At 45.9% G+C, this 21,209-nt stretch overlaps 1 protein-coding gene across 8 annotated transcripts in view; it reads right to left on the reverse strand.

Annotated features, from left to right (window-relative positions):
- Positions 1 to 21,209, reverse strand: part of PKNOX2 (PBX/knotted 1 homeobox 2) — a 279,747-nt gene that overhangs the window by 217,383 nt on the left and 41,155 nt on the right. For 7 of the 8 annotated variants that reach the window (XM_074977023.1, XM_074977020.1, XM_074977022.1 and 4 more), the window contains one exon: positions 10,433 to 10,499. The gene's annotated coding sequence lies outside the window, so the exon portion shown is untranslated. Of the gene's footprint in view, positions 1 to 10,432; positions 10,500 to 14,182; positions 14,286 to 21,209 lie in introns of those variants that run through there. The other variant, XM_074977021.1, reaches the window with a different exon arrangement.

Consider the following 21,209-nt stretch of genomic DNA (forward strand, 5'->3'; position numbering starts at 1 on the left):
TAGGCACTGCCTCAGGTTTTAAAGTACCTTGTAGAAGGAGAAAGCCACAGACCTGGTCACATACACACAACAAAGCTGCTTTCCAAGGTTTCAAAAGTTAATTAATTTCAACCCCCATGCCTTGTTTGTACTCTGAAAGCCCCGTCTCCTCCGAGCACAGGAGCAGAAAGGGTTATTTAGCCAGCAGCAGAGAAGGATTTGCAAACATTCCACTAGCCTGCAGGGAGAGGCACAGGGATTGAAAGGAGATTTAATTAGTAAAATCTCGTTAGGCAAACGAAATTATCCGTAAGACAATACTCCTCTGGACAGGGGGTATGATTAAACAAAGCCATTAATTGAGAAAGTAGCTTCAGCAGCTTACTGAATTCATTCATCTTTGGGCTGGCTCCATTTTACCTCTTCAGGGTTGAGTTGAGTGGACTTTTTTTTTTTTTTTTGTTTAATGGAAAGATCCCTCAAAGCTTTCAGAAATGCATGATTTAGGGCTCCAGACCTTTGTTTCTCATCAGCAGGCTCTCTCTCTGCCAGATTTCAGCAAAAGTAGTTTGATTGCATAATGCATATTTGCATAATGTAAATTGCAATCTACTAGCACAGGAGACTGGAGACACCGAACAGTCATTATTATTTTACCATTCCACAAAAATTCTACATTTAGGAGGCAGATTTGCAGCTGGAAAAGCCTTATAAATGTGACTACAGCATACTGTGTTAAACCACATCAAGGATCTGAAAAGCTTTAGAAGTGGGTCTTACCCACAAAAGCTTATTACCTAGTCAATAAATTTGTTAGTCTTTAAGGTGCTACAGGACTGCTTGATTTTTGTGAAGCTACAGACTAACACAGCTGGCCCCCTCTGAGACTACACAACAAGAATGCCCTTCATTTTGTTACACATTGCACTTCCAAGAGTCGCAAGTTCAAGACAGATCAGTGGGTTGGTAAGGAGAGATGGCTAGAGTCACAGACTTGATCTATACTAGGCAGGTAAGTTGACTGCAGATACACAATTCTACCTACGGCAACTGTGTAGCTGGAATCGACTTATCTGGCTGTCCACACAGAGGGAGGTCAACTACAGTACCTCACCAGTCGACCTCCTTTATTTCTCACAATAGCGAGCAGTACAGTTGTCACATGCTGACCCCAGGTAGCTCAATTTCGCACATCTCTACCAGGTGTGCAAAATCAAACTCTGGAAGATCAACCCTGACTGCGTCTACCTTCCCGTTTATGTAGACAAGCCCATAGATACCTTGTGTCTTATACCAGTGCTTTATTGATGGCTATTTCCATCCAACAGGACTCTCTAAACACAAAAATATTTGGATCTCTATACTCCTTGCTTAAAGAACTCATTCAAAATATTGCCACAGTCTGCTAATAAGCTCTTCAGGGATCACCTCATTGTAGGCATTTGTAGAGTGCCTACCTCAATAGGTCCTCAGCGGGGTTGCAGAGTGCTACTTGAATAAGAAATGTGTACCATTTGAACCTCTCTCATCTGGCACCCTCAGGACCTGACCAATGGTAGACAAGAGAATTTGCCAGATGACGGGAGGTCAGTATTGTCTATCACTTTACCAAAACTTGCACTGCTTACTGGGCTCTTAGAAGGCATTACAGCTAAATAACAACACAGAACACTGACACCCAGGACTCCTGGCTGGAAACAAATGTTACGGGACCACCGGAATCTTGGACACACCCATGAAAAGTGGTCATCTGACTGACTAAAAATCATGCTGGATTAGACAGTGTCATACAAGGGCTGGTGCCATGACACCAGACTCCACATGAAGACCTAAGTTCAATGCTGGGAGCCTCTTGGAGAGCCAGTAGGCATGTGGATGGTTACATCAGCCACTGGAGGAGATGATGTTCTCTTTAAACCAACACTCTCTTCACCCTGGTACTACCCTAGATCCCTGGAACCATCGCCTAGGTCCCTATCCTAACACCAGCAATAGAGATTTTAATAGACACCAAGTTCAAACCTTCCAAATGTTCTACTCTAGCCATTCAAACTATGGTCTCCTTTCAGTCTGCCAGCCAGACCTTTGTGGACAGCAAGCTGGCTGAAAAGTTCTCATGTGGAAAGATTTCCTACACTTGCATCAAACCACAAATTTTTCACAGGAGAAGGTCAGTTCCAATTAAATACTTCAGTTTTCTCCATGGGAAATACCAGAAGGTAGATTTGCTTTTAGATTCAAGTCATTTCATTTCGGCTGCTTGTTTTTCTGTTTTTTTTTTTTTCAAAGTAACTCTAAACAAGATAAGACATCAAGAAACTCAATACACATAAGCCAGTCAGTGAACACTTCAGTGGAGTGGGCCATTCTGTTAAAGACCTGAGAATTTGTGTCCTAGAGCAAAAATAATTTTAAAACATATTAGAGTGAGAAATGTGTGAATTTGAATTCATATTCAGATTCGATACATTAACACGTGGTATGAACAGAGACATCAGTTACCTCACGCATTATAAGGACTGCCTCCCTTCCTTTGATGCTCGTAATTATCTCAGACAGGACACTTAACATTTCCCCACCCCTCAACCCCTTCCAGCAATCCTATTTGATTGGTCAGTTTTTACTGTAATTTTTTTTCGGTCCTCAGTATTTATAAATACTAGTCTGTATTGGAAATAAGATTGATCTGAAGAAGTGGCTCTGTCCCACGAAAGCTCATCACCAACTAAATCATTCTGTTAGTTTTTACAGTGCCACATTTCTGCTGCTTTGTTTTGTTGGAGTACAGACTAACACGGCCATCTCTGTTACTAAAACATGACGACATTTTATGTCAATATGCCAATTCTCGACAAAACTCTTTGTTAGGAAAGGTCCTGTGGAAAAGCCAAACTCCTTTCAGACCAAAATATTTCCAAATCAACATTTGTGTTTCAAACGTTTCGGGGGGATGCGGATTTGGGAGCAGCAGTAGTAGCCTCTCACGCAGACTGCCAACTCCCCACATGCACCTCCAAAGGCAGAGCAGGAATCAAGTAAACTGCCCAGCCGCAGGCCAGTTTCCATGGTCCTTGTCAGTCTAAGGCTTCATCTACACAAGGAGAGAAAATTCATCCCAGATATGCAATTCTAGCTACCCCATTAATGTAGCTAGAATTGACACATCAGGATTGACTTCCTGTCCCCGTACAGATCAGGGCTCTTGGGGCTCATGCTTGTGTCCCTTACTACATGCAATAGGATGGAGTACCACGGTTGACAGCTGAGCCCAGAAAGATCAATTTTGCCACGTCTTCACAGATGCAGCAAAACTGAACCCCTAGAAATTGATCACAGCACATTGAACAACAGGTAATTGTAGATTCTGCCTAAGCTGTCATCCTCTCTGCTGTTTAACACCTCCCTCCTGCCTCTCCTCCCCAATGCATTTCTTACGATATTCAACAATGGACAAAGTGTCCACTAACAGCCCCAGCTGACCGTTCCCATACATGGGAACAAGTTTGGTTTTCTACAAGAGCAGCTCTCATGATCCTCTCCAAGCTGCTGTCATCAATGGCTCCTGCGTTGTGTCCTTACTTCATACTAGCCTGACAAACACTGTTACCTCCAGCCAAGCCAAAGGGTCTACTCTTCTTTTAAACCTTTTGACTGCCGTCTGTTGAAAAGACTATAGATGTGGCTCAGAATCATAGAATCCCAGGGCTGGAAGGGACCTCAGGAGGTCAAGTCCAGACCCTTGCCCAAAGCAGGATTATCCCCAACTAAATCATCCCAGGCAGGACTTTGTCAAGCTGGGACATAGAAACCTCCAGGGATGGAGATTCCACCTCTTCTCTAGGTAACACATTCCAGTGCTTCACCACCCTCCTAGTAAAATAGTTTTTCCTAATATCCAACCTCCACCTCCACCACTGCAGCTTGAGACCGCTGCTTCATGCTCTGTCAGGTACTTGGGGAAGGAGAGAGTCGCACACTTCTTCCCTATGAACTTGAAATAAGCTCCAGTACGTAATATCCATTTCTGGCCAACATCTCTGCCCTCACTGGCAGCAATGTTAGTGTAAGAGCAAAGGAATGACCCACCTGATGTACAGGATGGGAGAAATGCACAGGCAGCAGGTAATTAAAAGAAACCAATCCCAATTAAGCTGTCATGAACTGCCATAAAGAGGACTCTGCTGGAGCACAAGCTTACAGTTGGAGCAAACCATTTCTGGAACTCCTGTGCCAAACCCTCATGGGGAGATTGTTCTATTTGCTTTATGAGCTGCATCAAAACTGGCTGGACGAGGGCAATGACAAGCCTGTGTCAGGCTCCAGGCACTGGGGAGAAAGACAGATGAAGAAGAGGTGGGAAACAGCAGAGATGAGTTACAAAAATGAAATGTGAATACCCTCATTCCCCAGTTTAGTGCTCTGACTCTGCAAACAGCAACAGCAGCACCACTTAGCAGGGATCATTAACATCTTGTGAGTAGGAGCCTGATTGTACTCCACAGTGGAATGGGTGGAGGCACAGAAATCCACATGTTCATAGAATCATGGAATCCCAGGACTGGAAGTACCTCAGGAGGTCACTGCACTTTGGTATCTTTGGTCCACACCCTCCATGCAATTTGATAAAATTGTTGAAAGGCCCTGGTCATTTACAGCTCAACAATGGCTCAGATAGACATACTTGTGCAGGCAGTGAGGTGATAGCAATTCTGGGTCAGTATGTACAAAGAGCAAATTCTAGATCGGGGTTGGCAACCAAAATAGCAAGAAGAGCCTTATTTTTTTCAAATTCAGTAAAAAACTCTAATTCAAGAGCTGCAATGCATGTGAATACGAGACAGTCCTTCATAAATAACACCAACCAGACTTTTTGTATCTCCTATTTTAAGAACAGTGCACACACAATGATTTGTAATGCTATACATGTTTACTACAGGACTTTTATAAACTTTTTACATATTCTATTTCCTTGCTCTATATACGTGTTTGTATGACTGTCTTCCTGACTTTCACTCCCGAACCCACTTTCATTATGCCAGTTTTACACCCCACTTGTGACTTCCCTATGATGAGAACAGATTGATGAGCGGAGACCCATGGCTCTGAAAAGACCCAAGGCAGCAGAAGGGCCACCATGAGTCTCTGAGGCACCCAGTAAAATCCACCAAGAAGCACAGGATCCCCTAAGGGGCCAACAAGGGACTTGTCATAACATGTAGTGAAAATAAATTTAAAGCCTGAGTCACAGCACAACTGATAAGCAAGTTGTGACCAGACAATGGCTGTAAACTAGCCTGGGTGCCTCAGAGCCTCATGGTGGCCCACATAGGTGAGACATTGGTCACTGACACAAGGGAAACCCCGTATCCACAGGCTGTCGGCATGAGGCTCTGAAAACAACATGAAGTCAGCACACAAGGGACAGACAACAGTGAGCTGTGGAGCACGTAAGGAGAAGGCAAAGTCACACCCTTTTATCCTGCATCTGAAGAAATAAGTGAACAGTGTGGTTACATTAATGAAAATGGGCTCCCAACCAGCTTGGGCTGGAACATGGTAAGAAGATTTCAGGGTGAGATTAGACTGCTTTAGCCTGAAGGTTGGCGTCTTAGATTCAGTTTCATCTCCAGATGCATATTACGATCGCATACATAACCTATTCTGATCTGGTATCTCTTCTATTTTAATCTTTGACAACAAACAGACTTGTTTCCACTATCGAGGTATCTCAGCACTGTTACATGATGAAGGCACTGATTTGGAGTCGATTCAAACACTTATTGGCCCTCTGGGGATAGCAAACCCAGTATTTCTGTGAGGAGCCTGTGACAGACTGGATAGCAAAAGGAAATGATTCAAAAGGGCTTACGGTTGGGTTGGACCTATTGCAACCAGCAAAGCACAGTCAGGGCCAGCATAGTTCTGAGCCCCCCAGCATGGAAAGGGTGTGGATGCGTTGCAGAGGAGCCAGCAGAGGGTAATAAAAATGAATATGAGGAGAGGCTGAGGGATTTGGCCTTATTTAGTTTGCAGAAGAGCAAGGGGGGATTTGATAGCGGTCTTCAGCTTCCTTCAGGGAGACTCTAAAGAGGATGGAGAGAGGCTGTTCTCAGCAGAGACAGATGACAGAACAAGGAGCAATGATCTCAAATTGTGGCAGGGGAGATCTAGGTTATATATTAGGGAAACGATTTCCCCAGGAGGGCAGTGGAGCACTGAAATGGATTCCTTAGAGAGGTGGTAGAATCTCCATCCCTAGAGGGTTTTACGTCCCGGCTTGACAAAGCCCTGGCTGGGATGATTTAGTTGGGGTTGGTCCTACTTTAGGGAGGGGGCTGGACTCAGTGACCTCCTGAGTTTCTCCCAGCCCTGGGATTCTGTGGTGTTCTGGGAGGACTTGGAGGATCAAATCCCGAAGGAGAAGACAGGTGACCCCTGTGGACCAGGTGTTGTGTTCAGCGATGCATCCCTAATCAGACTGGGACCTGCCATCCAGATGGCCTGCCTGCCCCCTTGCCATGCCTGCAGTGAGGCACCCCTAGGCTCCAAGGGAACTGGTCTGCTTCTCCCAGCCCGAGAGCAGGCTGGCCTTCCGGGGTGTCAGTACACCCTGGGGGGAGCACAGGCAGGGGCTTTTCTGCAGGGAACGCTGCAGTGGGAGACTGGGCAGAGCTGAGAGGTGGAGGAAGGGAGGGCAGGCGTTTATGCTACAGCTTTAGCCAATGCCTGTCTGTAGCTCCTCTACTCTGTAGTTGAAAGAAGTGATGGTCCACATATGGAGCACCTGCTGCTCCTATGTAGGGGTGGGCAAAGGAGCCCTTTACAGCACCAGCTACCTGCACTGGGGGAGAAGCCTCCATAGCAGCACTATTCCTGGCTCTCCCGGCTTCCCTGTATAACCACCAGCAGGCAGCCTTGAAACTAGGACCTCTGGACCTTAGTGCAGGAGCCTTGACATTTTGAGCCAACAGCCAGCTCAGCTGTGTCTCAGCTAAGGCAGTAGAGGAGACTTATTCTTTCTCTGTGTAGGTGGTCTAGGTGCCACTACATGGGACAGTGAGCTACACCTAGGTATGTGCGTTAAACCTGCACCACAACAAACCAGCTGCCCTGGTCCCAGAACCTTGATAACTCCCCTCCCCTGCTCCTGAAGCAGGAGGACCCAGGCAGCAGGTTGTGACTGTCCAAGCTGTGCTCTTGGGCTGCTCTGATAGCACACTGCCCCAGCTGCAGGCTTGCAGTAAAGCTAAAATTCAATCCCAAATAAATAGCTCAACTACTGGAATCAATCACAGAGAATTTGCCAACACTCCAGGTTGACACTAGTTCTCACAATGCATTTGTTTCTCAAAACCAGCCACACAAGCTCCTCCTGAAAGGAGACATAAATCAGTGGTGAAGAAAGACACATAAAACAAGTGCCCCATCAGATCAGTTGTTGCTAAGCAATATATTCCCTGTCTCCAAGAGAGAGAGAGGTCACCGCTCAGCAATAAACTAAGCCTAGAGGACATAAACTCTTGGGTGCCGTAGAGTCACTTTATAATGGAGAAACATTTTATAACCAAGCAACGCCTTCCCCTTCTGTCTGATGGCCTAATGAAGATGGATCTGCAGGATGCAAAGTTGGCACCCATCCACAGTTTCAGGTCACCCCAGAACCTACTGTGGCTCTTGGAAAGTATCCACAGGCATTCCCAGCCTTTCCGTGGAAGAGATTCAGAAAGCTCCTGAAGCCAAAGTGATAATTATGTCAACACATTGTATTACCGAACAATCACACAGCAGGAGCAGGATCCCTGGAAGGCCAGGCTTTCTTCATGACCAGACCCAAGCCCTGCCCCGCTCCCCTTCCCTCCAAACCCTGCTGAGCTAACACACAAAGGTGCACCATAACTGGGTGCACTATAATTACTCAGACTAAGGACATCACTTTCAGTGGAGAAGGTGGATAATAATTACTCAGGAGCATCATCCTCCAGCATTTGTGTGACAGTTTGTGCATGAGTCAACAGTATGACGCTGTTGCAAAAAAAAGCAAACATGATTTTGGGATGCATTAACAGGAATGTTGTGAGCAAGACATGAGAAGTAATTCTTTTGCCCTCCCCTGAAGCTGATTAGGCCTCAGCTGGAGTACTGTGCCCAGTTTTGGGCACCACATTTTAGGAAAGGTGTGGAGAAACTGAAGAAAGTCCAGAGAAGAGCAACTAACATGATTAAAAGTCGAGAGAACATGACCTGTGAGAGACTATTAAAAGAACTGGGTTTGTTTAGTTTGGAAAAGAGAAGGCCGAGAGAAGACATGACAGCGGTATTCAAGTACCTAAAAGGGTGTCACAAGAAGGAGGGAGAAAAATTATTCACCTTAGGGTCTGATGATAGGACAAGGAGCAATTGGCTTAAAGTGCAGCAATGGAGTTCAAGTTGGACATTAGGAAAAATCTTCTCTCAGGGTGGTCAAACACTGGAATACGCTGCCAAGTGTGGTTGTAGAATCTCCCACATTGGAAATACTTAAGAACAGGTTGGATAAATCTCTGTCAGGGATGATCTGGATGGTGCTTGGCCCTGCCGTGAGGGCAGGGGACTGGATTCAATGACCTCTCGAGGTCCCTTCCAGTTCTAGTGTTCTGTGACACGCGTGCGGGGGAGAGGTTTGCAGTTGATCCTTTTACTCCTCAACATCACGAGGAGTAATGGAGCTCGACAGGAGCGTTTCTCTTGTGGACCTCCCTCTGTGAAGACAGCCAGGTAAGTCGATTGCAGATAAGTGGATTCTAGCTAAGCAATTGCCATACCTAGAATTGCACATCTACAATCAACTTACCTGCCTTGTGTCGAGCAAGCCTTTGTCACAAACAGCTGCCGGAGCCAGAGAAAAGAGAAGCCTTGAATGAAATACTGGGATTTTAGTGAAGGCCCAGAGGTGAATTATGAAGTGCAAGAGACAGGAGCAGAAATGAAGACTCAAGCAAAACTCCTGTACCAAGCCACATCCTACACCTGAGGTCACCACTGGAATATTTTCACACTTCATCACAGAAAAGCTGCACATCAACATGCCCAGCTGGAGAGAAGGACACGAAGCTCTAAGAATACAACGGGGTTGGGGGAACGTTTAAGAAGCTTAATGCTTCCACTGGCCACCGTTCGAGAACTACCAAAGAGTAACAAAGTAACAGCTCATCTCTGAGTCCTTCACACAACCTGACCTTTCCCAGGGTGCTCATGCCTATCACACCATCAGCTTTATGGCTGATTTTAGGCAGATGTGCTGCAGTTTCCATTTCCTATTTTTCCATTGAGCTGGATACTCCAGAAACCACATGCATGTGCCACAGGGACAAATGGACAGCCAGGTGTTGCTGCCAAAACAAGGTACCTGACAAGTTACACCTTTCAAGCACTAACTCAGTCAGCACTGAAATCAGAGACCCATACACTGGCAGGACTCAGTCTGTTTCTTGCTCAGTCATCTGCATGATGCTCTATGCTCTCAGGCCAGCCACTCTTATGATTTATTCAAATACTCATTACAGTCAATCTATTTTTACACAGAGGTGCTGATATTCACTGATAGTGGTTAATCATTTATAATGCCATGGACTAGTTAGATGCCAACGTGCTATTAAAAGGAACTCTGCCAGGCGCCTTCAGAGACCCAGCAAATTGCTAAAAACGGAGTTTTAGATGCACCTTGGGAGGACTTAAAGGATGTCACTGTTGGCCAGTGCCCATTGAACAAACTCAGTCATCTACGTTCATCTGCTGATGGGAGAGAAGACGCATGCAACTGGCCCCTCACAGCAGGAGGCACAAGAGTTACAAGGAAATCTGCCTCTTGTTTTACCCATCTCTTCTCTTCTTCACTGGTCACCCAACTCCACCGCACCAACCAACACTGGGAGCAGCCCTATGCCACAGAAGGCCGCACAGATGGGTAGGCTTTTTCTTGTGACAGTGGCAGCTGGTGTAACCACTAGATGTAACTTTTGCTATAATCACAGGAGCAATGAAAGGGTTTGTATATAAACAATAGAGCCAAATGTAGCAACAGCGCAGGCCAGAACTTCTGTCCAGTGAAAATGGTGGGGCCTGACCTTTTACCTCCCAGCCAAGAGGAAATCATTCTGCTACAAGTGTCAGGCTCAGACTTGTCAAACTGGCGCCTGTCACGTACTGCGGTAGAGCTAATTACACACCTAGCAGATGAAGTCTACCTTAAAGCACAATCAATAAAGACTAATTAAATAGAATGTCATATTACAGGGATCCTTTGTCACATTCAGACTAATCTAATTAGAATTTCACTGTATTTTAAACCCTGACTAGTTCATTGTTAGATGTTTCATTACACAGTGTGGTGCAGCCAAATATCAAATTTCTGGTCTGATCTTTAACCCTTAACCTCAATGAAAGACAAGAGAAAATGCCAGTCAAAGTTACTTACAGTTCAGGGACTCTCTGAGTGGACGGATGTGGATAGAGGAGCCTCAGGTTTCAACCCCAGATGGTACCTGTTGATATTAAAAAACAGTTACTATTAGTGAAAAAGATTACTAGAAAGAGAGAGGAGTTCAGAGCAAAAATGAACACCCTGAGATGGATTCATGATGTTTGAGAACAGTCAACATGGCGCTCATTGTTATGCTCAACGTCTGCACATATCGCTCTGTGAATCAGCTGACCAGGGCGCAACAATGGCATGTGCATCCCCCCTCACCACGTGCTGGGAGCAACCTCTGCTCCCAACACACACTGTGGGGAGCACCATAATTGTGTCCTTAAAACAGAAACAGGTAAAAGTTAGAAGTTTCTGACTACATCAGGGCAACTTTGCTGTTCTGATCAATTCTGTGCATTTTGGAGGCTAGAAACACACGGTGTTAAAAGAATATTATTTACTTTGCAAAATCAAAAAACTCAAAAGATTAGGAAATGCTCGAACTATGATTGCCCAGAAAATGCTCCTTTGCACCCTCCATGCATATGCATTAATGACAGCATTAATTACATGATTGCACACTATTCCTTCCGTGGGACTTCTCATTCAGTGCACTGGCACATTTGGTCCCATGTACCTGATGGATCCCTGAAGTGGATCCATCTATTAAATTAGAAAGGGAGGACCAGTATCTTCAGATGGAAAGAAACAGGAAAAACCACAAGAAACAACAGATTCCAGAGGACAACAAAGTGAGGTCATAGGTTTACCATGAGGTCTCCAGAAGGGGACACCAAGCAGAGAATCCTGGAGAGCATTCACTGCTCCTCAATTTGTGCACCTTAAAGAGCACATTGCCAGGGTCCAATCTGGAGGTGCGAAAAACCTGCCTCATTGGAGCAAGACTGACACACACTTGCTGTCAAGGACACACGATGGACACTGCGGGTCACCAAGCCTGTCTGAGCAACTATGATCATCTGACAACCCAATATTGTTCCCTCAGTTCCAGATTTCTAAAACAAGGATGTGGGTAATGCCCCACGTGGGGAGACTCCTCTAACTTCCACCATTCCTTAGTGTAAATCTACACTTGATAGGAAATCAACCCCCCATACTCCTCATTATTGTGATGACCAAGGGATGTCGACCACAGAGTTTCTCCTGTCGACCTCCCTCTGTGTGGGCAGCCAGATAAGTTGATCATAGATACATCAATTCCAGCTATGCAGTTCCAGCTATGCAGGCCTCATATACACTAGGCAAAGTAAGTCAACTATAGATATGCAATTTTAGCTATGGCAATGGTTGTAGCTCAAAATCAACATACCCGCTCTTGGCTATCTATAGTGGCGAAGGCTGTTTCTCGGCTAACTTGGCTGTCTGCTCTGGGGAGGAGTTTCTCCCATAGACTTCCCTTATTCCTCGCATCTTGTGAGGAGTACATGGGTTAACTGTGACCCCTGAGAGGTTGATTTTGCATGTCCATAGTAGAGTGGGTTGAACTTCTGGGGCAGTGTAGCTGAAGCCCCAGGCTTTGATTTCCAAACACCAGAATGCAACAGGAGCAGAAAAGCTCTTTAAACACAAGACAGAGTGTAACAAAGGGCCCTGAGAATTCCTTTCTTACCCCCTTTGCAGCCAGCGGAAAGACACAAAGCATGCAGACACATCTTTCTATCTCTCTTCAGGCAGTACAAAATTGTAACAGTTGAATCAAATCTAAGTTATACCTGCAAACAGAGAGGCTTTCAGACAAAGCCAAAAACTATTCAAGGCACAATGTGCTATTTAAAAATCCCATCACGTGAGCAAGTTGGTCAGAGTTTCAGCTGCTCACATCCGCTCTACACAAAGAAGCTGAATGAGGACGCAGAGACAGAGTTACATGGAGAGAGGGAGACAGGCGAACTTTCCTCTTTGTCCTGAGCTTAGTAAGCCACCTAAGAAATTGTCAGTTACTGGAAAATACTCCAGTATTTTCTAATTGGTACATTTATTTATGGCTTTTTGTCCCATGGGAAATGACAAGGAAGCAGAGCTACCACAAGCCCTAGAAAGTGAGCTGAAATTTAGCTGCTCCCCAAGACCCACACGAAAGATGAGGATCCTCCAACCTCAGGTCCCATGTACTATCCGTGCCTTTAGGAGAAGCAAGTCGCTGTCATGAGACACCAAGGGTACGTCTAAACTACCTGCCAGGGTTGATCTGCTGGAGTTTGATTTTGCACACCTGGTAGAGAGGCACAAAATCAAACCATCTGAAGCTGGTTTTGACCCTTGTACCCTCAATATCGCGAGGCATAAGGGAGGTCAATGGGAGAAAGTCTCTTGTCGGCCTTCCTCAGTGAGGGCGGCCAGGTAAGTTGACTGCAGATAAATCGATTCTAGCTACGCAACTGCCGTAGCCGGAATTGCTTATCTGCAATAGACTTAACTCCCTAGTGGAGGCCAAGCCCGAGTGTTCTTATTCCATGTGTATAGGACCACTGTGCACACCACGCTGAGCAGAAGCCTTTTCCCTGAACTGCTAATAGTGACACTTGGGCCCATGTATTAATGCTTAATTTAAACCCAGCCCCATGTAGGAGCAGATCAGATAATTCCTTCCCATTTGCACTGCTTTCCTTTGGTTAACCACTCATTTCCTCTGTCTCCTGGGAGTCCGTAAACCTAACTTGTGTTTTACCCAGCAAGGCAGACCTATACCTTTCAGCCCCTCTGGAGTTACACTGACCTCAGTGGAATTAGTCATGTGCAGAAAGTCACACTCATGCTTAAGGGCTTTTTCTGGAGGGACCTGACCAAGGCCCTCCTCAAGTTCTCCAGCATTTTCCAGTCTTGACAGATCTAAATAATTTTGTGCCACCTGCAGATTTTGCCCCGTCACTTGTTCAGTTTCTGTTCCAGACCATGAAAAAAAAATATTGACCTGGTGTGAAACCAGAGCATTCACACACCTGTCCTTACCCCTGAATCATGTCAGGAATTGCCCAGTTATTCCTACTCTTCTTTCTCCAGCCCAGTTTCTAATTTATGGTGGTATTTTAGGTTTCATCCTGTGATTAGTTTGTTACTTCAATTTAGTAGCTTGTGGTGGGGGACAGAGGGAGACGTTGATAACCCAGATAAATGACAGTAAATGGCCGTGCTGCTTCCTTTAGCCATTATTTTGTTGATATGCCCAATAATTCAACGAGGTTAAAGCAGCACAATTTTCCTTAATAGACACCATGGTGCTTTATCATTATATTTCATACACCTCTATGTGTTGTCATTAATCATTATTTCTAAGTGAAATAAGTCTCTTCTCTGAATGCCCCAGACTTCTACTATAGCTTGTATTGGATTATATTTTTCTTCACTCCAGTGTAAAAGGGAATGTTAAGAAATGATCACCTAGAGAGGTGGTGGAATCTCCGTCCCTAGAAGTTTTTAAGTCCCGTCTTGACAAAGCCCTGGCTGAGTGATTTAGTTGTGTTGGGTCCTGCTTTGAGCAGGGGGTTGGATTTCATGACCTCCTAAGGTCTCTTTCAACCCTATGAGTCTATGATTGCCAGTGGAATTTCCAAAAGTTCCAAAGTGAATTAGACACACACGTCCCACTGACTTTCCATTGGGTTTGAGCTTCCACCACACTAGATACTTTTGAAAATTCAATCCTGCAATTTTTGTTGGCAGTGCAGAACCTTCAACCTTGAATTCTCATAGCCCTTATCACTGTCCCATCTGGTCCCGAGGACTTGCCGCTCTCACATTTCTCATTTTCATCCAGCACCTCTTCGTGTAACTCCTCAGCTTCTGACAGTACCTCATCTTCATCACCACCAAAGGGTCTGAGAGGTATCTCCTCAATGGTCTCTGGTGAAGACTGATGCAAAGAAAAGTATTAGCATCTCAGCAATGTCCCTATCTGCTTGGTTGCTCCTTTTATCCCCAGACAGCCCCCGAACCCCACATCTCCACTTCCAGGCACACACCCGGACTTGCTTTTTTTATTTGTCTTCTCTTTGTTATTTAGATTCTGTCTTTATCCTAATTATTTTCTTACTTTTACCCTCCATCATTCAGGCTCCTTTCTATCAATGGCTCTTGGGCTGAGTTTTCAGGAGATGAGGGTTTCAAGACCGGATGTCTTCTGTAAGAGATGCTTTAGCCTAACACAAGCTATGAAGCTCAGTACAGGGAAAACTGGAGGGAATTCTCCAGCCTGTGTTAGACAGAGGGTCAGAGGATTATCTCAGGATTTCTTGTTTGCAGTGCGAAACCTACAAGATGTCTAGATTCACACAGAACACAAGGCATGGATGGAGGACAAAGGTGACATCTTGAACATCCATGTGACAGATGCCAAACTGAGCATGGCGATGAAAGGGGGTGGAGCCAGATTGACAAAGCTCCCATTCTTGCCATAAGGGGGTCCCTCCATATTACAGAGAAATTGCAGAAAGAGCAGTAGCACTTAGAATGCAAGGGTATGTCTACAATAGGCAGAAGATTGACCTGGTCAGGGCCAGTCTCCTGGGGTTTGATTTCATGTGCCTGGTAGAGACACACAAAATTGAACTATCTGGGGTCGGCATTCAACCCCTGTACTCCTCAATATCATAAGGAGTAGGGGAGGTTGATGGGAGAGTTTCTCCCATTGACCTACCTCTGTGAGGACAGCCAGGTAAATCGACTGCAGATAAGTCCATTCTGTGCAATCAACTTATCTGCCTAGTGTAAACCTGAGCTAAGTGTTTGGGGTAGGGGCTGTCTTTTTCATGCGTTTGTATAGCTCCTAGCATTACCTCCTTGGTTTGAACAATGGTTTTGACCTCACATGCAAATCACTTTGTGGCCTACTTAAGAAAGGAACAGAGAAAAGATGGAAAGAATCCTTTAGATCCAATCACTGTACAGGTTGAACCTCTCTCATCTGGCATGCTTGAGACCTGCCCAGTGCTGAACAAGAGAATTTGCTGGACCATAGGAGGTCAATACTGTCTAGCACATTACTAGCACTTCCACTGCTTATGGGCTTCTGAAAAGACATTCGGGGTAAATTACAGTTAAATAACAGCATAGAGCACTGAGAGCCAGGACAAGTGGCTGGAAACAAACTTTATGGGACCACAGGAAACTTGGCCACACCCATGATAAGTGGTTGTCCGTCTAACTAAAATCATGCCGGATTATGGCTGTTGCCAGGCATGAGAGTGCCAGATCAGAGATTTACAATCTGTACAATCTGCACACTTGAGCCAGCCTAGCTCCTGAGACTGCCATCCCACCCAGACAGAGCTGCCCTGTGGCAAGGGAAACACTGTCTAAGTTAGCACACCCATGGGAAAACCACCAAACCAGGGCTGAGTTACAGGAGTGAAAGGTTAGAGAATTTAGGCTTGCTTAGAGGATCCAAAAGTGAAGTTTGCAAACCCTCAGATTCCCAGGGGCTCCAGCTACTTCCCAGCACTCCAACCAAGGCGCAGACAACAGGCAGCCAAGCCACAGTGGGACAGGGATGAGTGTATTTTCATCTGGCTTTCAGTTAGTGGCTCAGTGCAGCTGGAGCCAGTGATGGGTTTGCAGGTTACGAGGACTTATGAAAAAGCTTAGCTGCATGCTCCTTTTTTACTGACATTTGGATGATGAGCAAAAATGCACCTGTAATTACAGGTAATGAGGAAAAGACAGTTAACCCAAAAAGATTCTCCAGAGATAATCTATGTTATTAATTACAAAGCTAACGCTGTTCTTTAGCATTTGTCAGTGCTTGCAAGGCTAAGTCACTATAGTGACAGGCACCACAGAAAAACCCAGGAGGAAACTAATGCTGTACTTGGTGCTGTTTTTAGATGGAGGCAGTAGAAAAGGCAGGAACTGCACAGTGAATGGTGAGGATAAAAAGACATACTGAACAGCTGCCTCATTCCACTAGTACCAGCACTGCTGTGTCCTGAAAGAGGGCCTAGGAGGACCCAGTATGTAATGTTATTGAAGTTGTCCAAATGTTTTTAGTCAACAGAATCCCGTGTCACATGTATCAAATGTTCATCTTCCAGGCTGTAGTGTTTGAGATTCCACACATTTGTCTCCTAATGTGTTTTTTTTGAAAGTGTATGCAAAAAAACAGCTCCCTGTGTGTGTGTCACAATAGAGTAAAATTATTAATAAATAATTCACCAAAAATGATTCACAAACAGCTGCCACATCAACTGGTTGGGGTCGAAATCTGACATGAAAATCTGCTTTAATCTGGCTCATTTATAAAGGCTTAAACACAAGTCTTTAAGGATAATGTTGGATTTTTGTAACAATATCACAACATTCAGTATGTGCCAGAGAATGCAAAGAAACCCAGTTCAGAATTTTTGACTATGGAATCTGAAAGTGGAACACAGCAGAGCCTGGCCCACATGCCAGTGCTGGTTTCACCTGGCCCAAACTTGGCTGTTCTTTTGCATGTAAAACTCGGCACGGGTGGTGGGCTGTCTTCTGATGGTGGCCACTGCCAGGAATCCCAGAGGGAATAAACAGAAGAGGCCATCATGCCTGATCCATCCCTGATCCATCCCCATCATCCATTCCCAAGCCTGACAGATGGAGGCTACGGAATGCTCTTTCCCTGGCACAGGACTAGCCAGGTCTGCAATCGCAGCTTGTTCCAAGGAGGGAATAATTCAAGTGTTCAAAGACTTTCATTTTCAGCAAAGAAACTTGGCACCTGGAAAGTTTTGCCCAGGCTTTCCAGAGCCCAGCACAGATTCACTAGGAGGGGCTGCGGGGAGCAGCATATTAGCCCATGGAGCAGAATGGAAGTTCTCACAGTGCATCATGGGCGGTGTAGTCTGACCAGGGAGGCTGGCTCATTAACTCACTTGAAAGGAACACCAGAATCCTTAGGACACAGAGACCCGCTGCCCACAGTTTGCAGCCTGGCAGTGGGGCGTGTTGCCCCTCCCAGGTATATTTCAGGCAGAAGAAGCAGCTTTGTTCCTCCAAGGGCCCTGCTTCCCACAGCACCAGGAGGTTGTTTGCAGCATCCAAGGGCCTGCAGGGAGCAGCAGCCACAGAGCTGGCAGCCTTACTCTCAGCCTCCCCACGGATGGCTCTTGTGAACCAGCCACCGCCACACGCATGCACAGGCAGCAGCAAACTCACTGTTCCCGATACTGGTAGCAACTCAACAGCTCAGATTTGCTAGTTGTACAAACCTAATGGAGGGACACGTTGGCTAAAAGGGTAATGGCCATCAGGCCAGCAATCAAACAGAACTAATGGTCCATGGGACGAAATCATGTCCACTTAATACCAGCTTTGAAACGCTAACAGAATAATGTAACACCAGTGGGCTTTGCTCTCTCTGCAGATTGCTTATGCCATGTTAATCACTCACAAAGCAGGCCACATTCTCCTCCAGCTCAGCCTCCTCCCACTCTCCGCCAGCCCCGGGGAATGAAGCAGACCAGAAACATTTACTGAAAGCATCATTACCAACATGCACAGCTGCAGCAACACCCACAAGATCCCGCCCAAAGCAGCACAGGAGAGAGCACTCAGATTACGCCACAGTGTCTGAGGGCTGCAACTCCAGCATCCTACAGCAGCAAGTCCATGGCTCAGAACCACCACCAGGGAGTGAGCGGCTCCTGCGGCAGACCAGAGGGAGGAAGGGAGGAACAGTCTGTCTTCACACAGTGAAACCTCACAGTGGGAGATGCTGGTTTGCACAGAAGCATGGAAGATTAGGGTTGGAAGAGACTTCAGGAGGTCTTCTAGTCCAACCCCCCTACTCGGAACAGATCCAACCCCAACTAAATCATCTCAGCCAGAGCTTTAGCAACTTGACTTAAACCCTTGTACTCCAAGTGGAGCATAGGTCATCTACAAGTCTCCTCCACTTCACTCTGCCTCCAGACAAACCTTCTAGCTGACTCCAGGATTATCTCAGTTGCTGTCCTTCAATCTCAGTAGATCATCACATTGTCCAAGGTCTTTCTGTTTTGCATTTTCCTTGTGGGTTCCATGTAAGAGCTTGACGGACTGTGCTGGATGATGGTTTTCTGAGAGTGTGGCCCAACCACCCCCACTTTCTTCTCTTGATTTGAAGGTCAAGTGTTTCTCATCCTGCTCTGTCCCAAAGCTCCTAATTTGTGACTGAGTCAAGCCTGGCATTAAAACTTCTAAGGATGGAGATTCCACCACCTCTCTAGGTAACGCATTTCAGTGGCTCACCACCCTCTTGGGGAAATAGTTTTTCCTAATATCCAACCTACACCTCTCGCATTGTAACTGGAGTCCATTGCTCCTTGTTCTGCCATCTGTCACCATTGAGAAGTGTCTCTCCATCCTCTTTAGAGCCCCTCCAGGTACGTAAATGCTGCAGGGTTTCAGCCAATTGCTAATGATTTAGGTATTAGGATGAGACACCCACCAGTATAACCAGATCTTATCCCTCCTCTGTCACTTCATAAGAATAGCCACTGGGTCAGACCAAAGGTCCGTCTAGCCCAGTGACCTGTCTGCTGACAGAGGCCAAAGCTAGATGCCCCAGAGGGAGTGAACAGAACAGGGAATCATTGAGTGATCCCTCTCCCGTCACCCATTCCCAGGCCCTGACAAACAGAAGCCAAGGACACCGTTCCTGCCCATCCTGACTAATGGACCTCCCCTCCATGGATTTATCTAGTTCTGTTCTGAACCCTGTTGAAGTCCTGGCCTTCTCAACCTCCTCTGGCCAGGAGTTCCCCAGGTTGACTGTGCGCTGTGTGAAAAAAAACTTCCTTTTGTTAGTTTTAAACCTGCTGCCCATTGATTTTATTTGGTGACCTCTGGTTCCTGTGTTATGGAAACAAGTAAAGAATTTTTCCTTATTCAATTTTTCCACATCTGTCATGATTTTATAGACCTCTATCATATCTCCTCTTGGTTTCCTCTTTTCTTAGCCGAAAAGTCCCAGTCTTTTTAATCTCTCTTCACTTGGCACCTGTTCTAAACCCCTCATCATTTTTGTTGCCCTTTTCTGAACCTTTTCCAGTGCCAATGTCTCTTTTTTGAGATGAGGCGACCACAGCTGTATGCAATGTTCAAAAATATGTCCCCAGAAGTTGAATGGGAAGAGTCCTAAGGCCAATTCCTGACCTCTCCAACCATTTAGACAAACATCAGCCAAGAGGGGCTATCATATTCTGCCAGGGAATTGCTACAACCTTTTGCCATTTTGTGCAAGGCCTGGGGTTGAAATATGTCAGTGCAATCAGCTGGGGACATTTCTGTCTCCCCCGTCTGACCTGACAACTTGGGAGCCAGGCTGCAGAACCCTTTACGGGGGGTTAGTTCCCACGGGTTAAATCCACAAAAATGAATCATCTGTTACATAAAATTCTAGCGCAATCTCCATCCCTGATCATGGCAGCCCCCCACGATCCTGTCTTGAGAGGTGGGGCATTTAAAGAAATGTGATTTATTAAGAGTTCAGGGTAGTGGCAGAGCAAAATATGACTTGTGAGTGTCTCCACTCAGATGAATAGGTTCCTCACCCGTCACCAGTGCGCCCGAGGCCACAAGCCCAATCACCTGTCACTACGTGCCAGCTGGCCTCAGATTATAAACTTGATCTACAAAATGCTATTAGAACAAGTGAGCTCTGGAGGATCCTGCAGCAGTTCAACTGCCTGGGATAGGATGAATTTTAATTGGATACGCTCCGAAAGATGGAGAGCCATTCTGTTCAAAGACAAGCTAAGCTGTTATTAAATGCTAATTTTATGCAAGCAGGTTAGCTCCAGCTCGGGGGAGGGACTAGCCTGGTTCTGATAATTCTCTCCTTTTATACTTTGTAACAATGAATTCTAATGCCTTGACTAACATCAGATGAAGGAAGGATGGATCCTCCTTGCTAGCTCCTTATTTACCATTGGAATCACAGGGCTGCGTGCTGGAATACACATTAAAAGCTATTTACTAGAGCTGGGAAATAGCTCCTTGCTATGTAATGGCAATGCTCCCCGGACTGTTATGGAAAGGCTTCTGTTACGGGCACCCCTCCACCAACTGAGTTCCAGGCCAGACTTGCAACAAAGGGCTACTCAATGAGAGTGAATAGATCACTTTACTGCTCACTGCCACTGGCTCCTCCTAGTTTGGGTTACCACAAACACATCAGGGCCTGTGCTAAAGCCACAGAATCCTTGGGCTGGAAGGCACCTCAGCAGATCATTGAGTTCAGTCCCCAGCCTAAAGCAGGACCAACCTCAACTAAATCATCCCAGCCAGGGCTTTGTCAGGCCAGGACTTTAAAAACTTCTAGTGAGGGAGATTCCACCACCTGCCTAGGTAATGCTTTCCAGTGTTTCTCCATTTTCCTAGGCTACATCTAGACTGCATGTCTAGCTGAAAATAATTTACACAATTCACCCCTCTCTCTTCTCTTCTGTAGAAAAAATAAGCCCAAATCCCTCATACTCTCCTCGTAGGTCATGTGCTCCGTCCCCCAAATCATTTTGTTGCCCTCCACTGGACTCCCTCTGGTGTGTCCACATCCTTTCTGTAATTGGGGCCCAGAAGCGGACACAATACTTCAGATGAGGCCTCACCAGGGAAGGTGTGGACCTGGAGATCACAGGGGATGAGAAGCTGGATATGAATCAACAGTGTGCCTTTGTAGCCAGAAGGGCTAATGTTGCCTCGGGGTGCATTGGTAAGGAACATTGCCAGCAGACCTAGGGAAGTGGTTATTCCCCTTTATTCACTCCCGGTGAGGCCACAGCTGGAGTATTGTGTCAAGTTCTGCCCCTTC

This window comes from Carettochelys insculpta, chromosome 25 (genome assembly GCF_033958435.1).
Source record: "Carettochelys insculpta isolate YL-2023 chromosome 25, ASM3395843v1, whole genome shotgun sequence".
Lineage (NCBI taxonomy): Eukaryota > Metazoa > Chordata > Testudines > Carettochelyidae > Carettochelys > Carettochelys insculpta.